Source organism: Talpa occidentalis, unplaced genomic scaffold, assembly GCF_014898055.3.
Source record: "Talpa occidentalis isolate TD23 unplaced genomic scaffold, MPIMG_talOcc4v2.1 talOcc4.5, whole genome shotgun sequence".
Lineage (NCBI taxonomy): Eukaryota > Metazoa > Chordata > Mammalia > Eulipotyphla > Talpidae > Talpa > Talpa occidentalis.
The window spans coordinates 136648165-136656639 of NW_023604861.1; the positions used below are offsets into that span (position 1 = coordinate 136648165).

Genomic DNA, 8475 nt, shown 5'->3' on the forward strand with positions numbered 1-8475 from the left:
CCCTCCCGCCCTCATGCCAGCCCCACCCTCTACTTTCTGGCTCTGTGAACTTGACTCCTCCAGGGCCTTCAGGTAAATAGAGTCACAGATATACTCTTAGCATAGCATCTTCAAGCTGCATCCGTGTTGTTGCTGATGTCAGAATCCCTCCTTTTCATGACTGTATAGTATTCTCTGTGTCTACAGCTATTTCCTCCATCCACCCATCAATGGGCGCTTGGGTTGCTCCCCCCGTCAACTCTAGTGACTGAGGCTGCTACATGGTGTACAATTAGCCCTTCGGTCCCTGCTTTCAGTTCTTTGGGATGTGGCTGAAAGAGGAAGCACCCACCTTACTGTTTGCCATAGCAGCCGCCCCGGCTGACATCCCCACCAGCCCACAGGCTCCATTTCTCCACATCCGGACACACACGTGCTATGACCTCTGGTGATGAGAACCTCCCGGGGTGGGGGTGGGGGCGAGGCGGGAACCCCCTGTGCTTTTGTAGCTGTGTTTTAAGAACCCCTTTGCATGTCTGCCTCCCATTGGACCAAATCCCAGGGGCAAACCCCCTCACATCCCAAGGGCCCCCGCATGCACAGGTCACTCAGTCTGTGGCAATGACATCGGGTCAAGACTGAGTTCAATTGTTCAATTCCGGGGTCCGCCTCCACCTTGCCACCAACTCCCTCATCTGGACAATCGCTGCCTCCCCGGTGCCTACAGAGTGGCCTGGCATTCTCCCAGCTCGGGAAAGCCACAGTTTACTCTCCAAGTTGCCAAGCTGTTTGCCCACAGCAGAATCTCCTTCGCACCCCACCAATCTGCAAAACCAGTGATCATCCGGAACCTGGCTGCCTTCTCTGATGCTAACAAAGGCCTAACAGGAAACAAGTACTAGGGCCCGAGGCCTCCACCCCTCCTTGCCTTGCACCCTGAGCCTTAAGCCTGCCTGGGTGCTGGGAGGTTGTGCCCAAGGTTCCCTGGCATCTCTCTGGGAGAACAGGGCTCCCCTCACCATAGCCGGTGCCACGTCCCCCCCGACAGCAGGGGAGGCAGCAGGGAGTGTGGCCGCAGCTCCAGCTAGGCAGCCTGGATGTCGTCCTATCCCTGCCACTTCCTAGCTGTGTGACCTTAACTGAGTTGCTTGACCTCTCTGAGCTTCCATTTCCTCACCTGCAAAACAGAGGCAGAGATAGTACCTCTCTCCTAAGTTTCTGAGGTTGCATCACGAGTCCACAAAGGGCACCTGCCAGGGTCTGACAGGTGAGCACAAGCAGCAGACCCAAGTGTGTGGGTTTAATCCCAGCCCGGCCACTCACCGCCTCTGGGATGTTGAGCCCAAACTTCTCTGTACCTCGGTTTCCTCCTCTGTAAGCAGGAGCACCACACCCATGTCCCCAGGCTTTTGCGAGGATCGCATGAGAAGGTGCAAGCAGATGGGGGCCCGGGCCCCGTGTCCTCCGGGCATCACAGACAGTGGGCGGCCTGGGCGTGCCCATCCCACACGCTGCAGAGATGAGCTCTCAGCGAAGTGAAGCTCTACGCAGGAGCACCTGGGGAGGAGAGCAGGGCGTCCGGGAGGCCCTTCCAGCTGGAGTTGCAGCACCTGGGCCAGATGTCAAGGTTGTGCCCAGGGGCTGGCCTCTCAGCAGGACAGCCTTGTGAGTTGCTATAGGGTGAGGCACCTCCTGGGCATAAGCATAAGGAGCCAACTCCTGCACTGCAGGGGCAGGGAGGCATAGCGGGGGGCCAGTAACTGAGAGGGACCCCTGGAAAAAAGGAAAGACTAGCCTAGCATAGGGGAGCCCAGCATAGTAGAGGTACCACACATGGGGGACACTGGCATGGCAGAGGGGACCCAGCATGGCAGGGGAGGCACTGACATAGCAGAGGGGGCCTGGCACCGCAGAGGAGCCTAGCACCCCAAGTGCAACTTCTCCATGCTAGACAGCCAGGGCCAGCCTCCCCGCAGGACTCCTCCTTCCCGCCAGGTCCACTCTGGCCGGAGGCGGCACAGTCCCGGGCAGAGCCTGTGGGCACTCCCAGGGCAAACAAGCAGAGCAGAGAGAACCACGCTGAAGGGGTGCCCTGCTCCACACCTGGCCGACACCAGGCCGACTCTTGGGGGCTCCGAAGGGTGCATGGAGGAGAGACCCCTCCCACTGGGTGAGCTCCCAGCCTAAGGGGGGAGGCGGGCCCAGGCTGACGGGGACAGTGGGGGACAACCAGAGGCTGATAGGAAGGGTGGAGGGGGCGTCCCCAGCAAAGAGGTCGAGGAGATTTCCTGGAGGTGCGCTTGGAAGGAGTGAAAGTGAAGCAGCCAGTTACTCAGTTACAAGGGGAGCAGGAGGGTGAGGGCCTGGCACCGAGAGCTGCCCTCACACCCAGCGTCAAGCCAGGGCGCAGAGAGGCGGCCCTGCGGGCTGCAGTCTGCCCCACAGGCCTGCCAGGCATGGTCAGCAGCAGGGAGGCCAGGCCTGGTCAGCAGGCCCGGTGCGGTCAGCAGCGGGGAGGCATAGCAGCACACAGCCCAGGGCCTGGGGAGGCTGCCCCGGAGGGGCCCCGCATGGAGTGAGGTGAAGGAGCCACAGGGCGCGTCACCTCAGGGTCTGGGCCACAGGCTGAGCCCGGGTGGTCACAGGCCGGGTGTGCATTGGGGAGGCCACTGGGCTCTGTGCTCTGACACGTCTGACTCAGCATCACCATGCCCAGCACCTCCTTCCTTCTCATCCCAGCTGCCATGGAGACCTGGCCAGGGACGCTGCTTTCCTGCAGAATTGTCTCGGCGCGGCCACTTGCCTGCTGGGTATGGATGAGTCGGATCGCAGGTCTCGGAGATTCCAGAGTTTTCCTTTCATCTGCAGCACCTCCTCCCCTCGCAGGGCTCCCGGGGGGCAGTGCCACCCCCCAGCGCCACCTGGCACCCAGGGTTCTGGCTTCAAAGGAGGGCGAGGGGGGGGTCCCGCCGCGGGAGGCAGGGGCTGGGGATAAATGCGTGATTCATCCCCAACACGAGCCACCATAAATAATGAACCATTTGGGACGTGGTGATTCAGTGTGTCAAAATATAGAAAGGCCACTTAGTATTGGCGACAGAATTAGATGAAAGGCCTCACTCCCGGTGGAGCGGCAGAGCGTGCCCCACCGCCAGCCGCAAGGGAAAACCTGAGGCTCCCAAGACGCCCCAGGCCACCTTCCCAGGCTGCCCTCCCCGCCCGAGGGCACCGCCCCTCCCACATGCGTGTCAGGAGAACAGCCGCTTCCCCAGGAAATCAGGAGTTAGGAGACTCCAGGGTGCCAGTCAGCTTCCGGCCGGCCGGGCCGGGCCTGGCGGGCTCCTGAGGCGGGGATGCAGCGGGAGCAGCTCTCGGGGGAGTTGAGCTGGAGGGGCCGGGGGACCTGGCTGCAGTGGGACGCAGGACCGCAGCTTGGGGTTGCTGGCGGTGGCGTGCAAGCCCTTAGAAAACACACTCCTGTTCACCAGAATTAAATATTAAAGCATCTCGTGAAACCAAGAATGAATCTATAACTCTTTACGCATCTTAAATTGACCAAGAAAGCGCCGCGCCGTCACTTTCACGCCCGAATCCCTCTCTCCAGAGCTCTGGGAGCTGCGTGAAAAAGGATTAGGCTTTGTTGCAAGTAACACGTGTAGGGGAAGCATATTTTTTTCGTCGTTCGTCTCCCCGAATGTTCGATGCCTTAATGATTTTATGACTCAGAATTGTTTATTCCTGCCCCCTGGGTCTCCCGCGGTTACAGCAGGAGAGTAATGGACATTTTCAAAATGGGAGCGGCTCCTGTTGATCTTTATTTAATCTGCTCGGCAGAGGCCACTGAGCTGAGCGGCTCCCTTTCCCACCCCTGGGGGTGGGTGGTCTGGGCTCTGTTGGGAGCCGAACACCTGCCCCCCCAACTCTCCCCTCGTCTCCCCAATCATCGCTGCAGAAATCGTGGTTCCAGCTCTGCTGCTAAATTCCCCCGCCTTTGCTTTTCTCAATTCTTTCTTTTTCCAATTATTCCCTACAGCTCTGCCTCTCAACGCATTTACATAAGAACCAGCCTTCATGGATGCAGAACACAAGTGAATCTTCGTGTTCTAGAATGTCACACGAGGAAATCGCAGGACAGAAGCACCATTCACTACCTCATGAATTCACTCATTATTTGGTGACTGTCTCTGACATGCGCAGGGTCCTGGAGATGTACAGGTGAGCAAGATGGGAGTGTGTAGGTGCTGGGACGTAAAGCCAGACCATAATCAATGACAGTCACGTGCCACTTAGACGATTTGGTCCATGAAGGACCACATACAACAGCGACCCAGGGGGCGCCCCCATCTAACCTCGGTGTGTAGTGGCTGTACTGTCCGTGCTGTGATCACACCCTAGCAGCACATTTCTCAAAAGTGTATCCCCACCTTTAAGCAACATATGAATGTACACACCTAAATGTGAAATATTTCCTGTGATGTGCCGTAGGTGAGGGTGCCATGGTACTATGAGCACATTTAATGGGGGAGAGGGCACCTCATCAGGAAATCAAGGCAGACTTCCTGGAGGAAGGGCCAATTGTACTGAGAGAGGGCTGAGTGCCACTGATTAAGCAAAGAAAGAAGGGAAGGAACCCGTATGCAGTGGAAAACAACTGGCATCAGCCCGTATGGGCGAAGGAGATGTCACACACCAGGGACTGAGCAGTCCAGAGGGGCTGGCAGGAAGCAGACGTGAGTCTTCGACTGGACTGGTGGGGTCTGGATTAAGCCAACCTTCCCTAACCTGGTGAAGATTTTTGTTTCCACTCTCAAAGGAGTGGATGTCATTTCATATTTTATTTGTTTGTTTATTTTTAGGGGAAAGAGAGGAGGCTTCTCTTTTTTATGTTCAATCCTTCCAAATGACTTGCTTTTTTAAAAAAAAAAAAAAGTTATGAGGTGCATTACCATTACTTGAAACTAATTGATTGAAGATCAGATTCTTGCTGGGCCTCCCCTGTGGTGCAGCGGGTTGGGTGCTGCACTGTGAAGCTGTCCGCAGCCTCTGCAGCACGAGTTCAATCCCCGGCCAGGGAGCTACCCACATGGCACAGCAGACCTCTCCTGTCTTGCCCGCTGCTCCCCTCAGCAGTGTATTTCAGTCAGTCTGCCTGTTCTGCTCCCCACTCTGTCTCTGGTGAATCCTCTCACCCCCCACACATCTGGCCTGTGCCCCAGTTCTTGTATGCATGAATAAATAAATCTTTTAAAAAAATTTAAAAAGTTAAAAAAAAAAGAAGCGACCCCTCCCCTACCCTCAGGGCGTCCCTCGAGCTGCAGCCATGGGCACAGGAAGGAGAGAGCACCCCTGAGCCCAAGGCATGGCAGCTTTCAAGTCATCCTTGAGAGCCGGACTTGAGCATCGGCAGGGAATGAGAAATCTGGTTTGCCCCAAGTGAGGCCAGCACTGGAATAGGAAGATGGAACAGAAAAGACAGAGGCAGTGACTGGGGAGAACAAAACCCCATAGCAGGCTCCTCCCCACTGAGTTCAGACTTTCTGTAATGGGCACCCACCCCCGCCACCCACGGTCCCCCACCTTCCCCCACCCCACCCCGGGTCTCTAGTGCTTGTGGGAGAAGAGCTGAGACCAGGAGGGAGGGCGAGGCCCGGGGCCCGCGGGAGAGGGGCTCGCAGGGCTGGAGGTGACAGCCAGGCTGCCTCTGCGCCCCAGCTGACCTTGCTCCTGCCTCACGTCCCGCCCAGGCCTGTGCCCGTGTCTCCTCTCGGCCCCCCAGGACCCTCCCACGGGCTATACCTGTTGATCCTTAGTGGCGTGTGCGACGTCTCGGACCCCCGGAGGGGCTGTGGCCTGGGAGCAGGAAAGGGCACCTGAGGTCCGACTCGCGTCACAGACAGGACCTGCACAGAACCGCCCAGACCCGGCGCTGCGGTGGGTAACGAGCCCAGTCAGTCATCGCAGGGAGCTCCCCTCAGCCGGCAGAAGCAACAGGCGCCGAGCCACTAGCATGTTGTCCCTCATGGCCTCGGCTCCTCGAGGCCAACCCCACCTTCCCAAACCCAGGGGAAGGTAGTGATGGGGGGGGCGGCATCCTGTGTTCCATCAGACTTAGCCCCGGGTGGGCAATGGCAGCTCGCTCTGTCCTAGTCTCCCGCGTTCCCTCTACCTGGAGTCTCCTTCCCTGTTCTCGTCACCTGGCTGAGCCTATTTATCCTTGAACACTGGCCCCAGGCATCACCTCCTCCAGGAAGCCTCCCCTGACCACACAGGGCTCCCACGCCCAGGCAGTTAGTCTCCCCCCCAGCCCTGGCCTTCCTGGCCCTGTCCAGGCTTCAGCCCTCGAGTGCACCTGGCCTCCTGGCTCTGGCTCCACAGCTGGCCCCGGCCCTGGCCCTGGCCCCGGCCCCGTCCTCCTGCGCGGTCAGGGCTGTGCCTTATCTGCCCCTCCCCCACCCCGACTGGGCCCTGCCTCCTCCCCTCCACCCCTCCTGCCCCCCGCTGCGGTCTGTGGTCCCCAACACGGAGGGTCCCACTGGGTGGGCCGATTCCGGGTTCTCTATGGCCCACGGGGCACCAGGGTGCAGGGACAGGGGCTGGCCAGCGTCTCCCTCTGGGCACCGGCTCTGAATCCTGCCCCAGGCGCTGCTCCAGGCCCTCTCCCGGTTGCCACAGAAACTGCCAGGCGCCGGGGCTCTGGGGCTCTCGTCTGTCCGTGACAATCACTAATACGGGCTTCCTGGGAACAGGCCCAGCTTGTTCCAAGGAGCCCGGAGAAGCATGGACGGAAGGAGAGGGAACAGCTCGGGACACGCTCCCTGCCGCTGACTGGGCTTGCAGCGGGGGCCGCGACCCCCAGGCCCTCTGCTGCCTCCCTCCCCTGCTCTGTCTGTGGGGTGGGGGAGGGGGGCGGTGGCGGGGGGGCGGGGGGGGCGGCGGGGGCTTCCTGACCGGCTGTGCCTTGGGTGAGGACATGGTCCAGATGGCAGGGCAATGCGGTGTGTGGCCCTGACTGGGATTTGTATTTTAGAAGAGAATTCTGAAGGCTGAAAAGAATGCAAGATTCCAAGAAATTAACCCCAGTGGTTACCTTCCAAGGGGAGCAGGGAACAGCCCCCTGCGCCGAGAGTGCAGCCCCTTCTCTCTGGCCCCTTCTTGGGCTTGTCCCTGTCCACACCGCTGGCCCCTGGTGCAGGCCGCACTTGGCCATGGCCATCATCAGGGGCCCAAACCTGGCCCTCACTGGTGACCGCATCTCCTGGGAGAATCGACCTCGTGTGATCACCCAACCACGGGAGCAGCCAAGGCGGGTTCCCGGCCATCCCGGCTGCAGCTGGCGTGGCCGCCCACACTGTCCCAGGGACTGTCCCTCCCCTTCCCCCGCCCTGCCGCGGCCTCCCTGCTGGCCGCCGTGGTCCAAGCTCGCCCGCGGTCCTCAGACCACGCGCTGCCCTCCACGCCCTCCGGCCCCGTCTCGTCTGCTCTCAGGATCCAGCAGAGCACTGGGACCTTGAAAGCACTGCGTTTTCCAATGCGAGAACACTGTGACTCGGTTTATTAAATTCATCATGAATTTCTTTTTATAGTTTTCCACATCTACGTCTGCACATATTTTGTTCCACGGATGCCGTCGGTATTTCAACTTTGGGGAAGCGACTGCAAAGAGTATTCGATTCAATTTTTACTCATTCCTTGCATGCACACAGAGATGTAATTGGTTTTGAAATTACCTTTATTTGGAAATAATTGTAGAGTCACAAAAAATGCTAAAATAGTACAGAGATGTCCTGGGAAAGTTCACCCAGCTGTCCCTGGGCTGGCATCTTGCAGGGCCTTTGTCCTGGAAGTGGGCGACGTTCAGCCCTACCGAGGAGCCGGCTGAGGCCAGGCGGGACAAGGGCTTCGTCCTGAGCCCCCAGGAGCTGGACCAGCTGCTTCTCTCCGCAGCGAGCGCTCCGCACCGGCCCAGGCGCTCTCTCCGGGCCGGCTCGCGCCACGTCCTTGCTGGGCGCTGGCCGCCCGCTCCCTCGAGCTTCCCAGCTCCTGGAAACGCCCCGTCATTTGCCACCAGCATCTCTCGCTTCTTTCTTTCCAAACATGACTCAGAAGATGAAATGAGGCGTTTTGGAGTAAATGATGGGACTGAATTATTCAAACTCCCCCAGATTCTGAAATGACTTCAATGTGTTTATGTTTTGCATTAAGCACTGAAATGGGCCGAGCGTTCAGAGATTTATCTTAATTTGTGAAATGCTTCTGAGTTCCGCACTCCAGCCTGGGACGACCCGAGACACCGCTGCCCAGGCATCTCAACTGGTGCCCACTTCCGGCTACTCCCGCGTCCCTCCCTCCCAGTGGAGCTGGACTCTGGTTGGGAGGTTGAAATCTAATGCTCGCTCCAATAAACCCACTGATGCTGCTCTCCTGAGGCCCCTGACGTCCCCTCACAGCGCACCACAGAAGTGCCCTGTGACTTGTGGGACCTGGCCGTGGGGGCTG

At 59.0% G+C, this 8475-nt stretch overlaps 1 long non-coding RNA gene across 1 annotated transcript; it reads left to right on the forward strand.

The window, feature by feature from the left end:
- The first annotated feature begins 4161 nt into the window (after positions 1 to 4161).
- LOC129146960 (uncharacterized) lies at positions 4162 to 6778 on the forward strand. Its single transcript, XR_008554378.1, has 3 exons — positions 4162 to 4194; positions 5756 to 5910; positions 6726 to 6778. It is a non-coding gene; the product is annotated as an uncharacterized LOC129146960 (long non-coding RNA).
- Positions 6779 to 8475: the final 1697 nt, after the last annotated feature.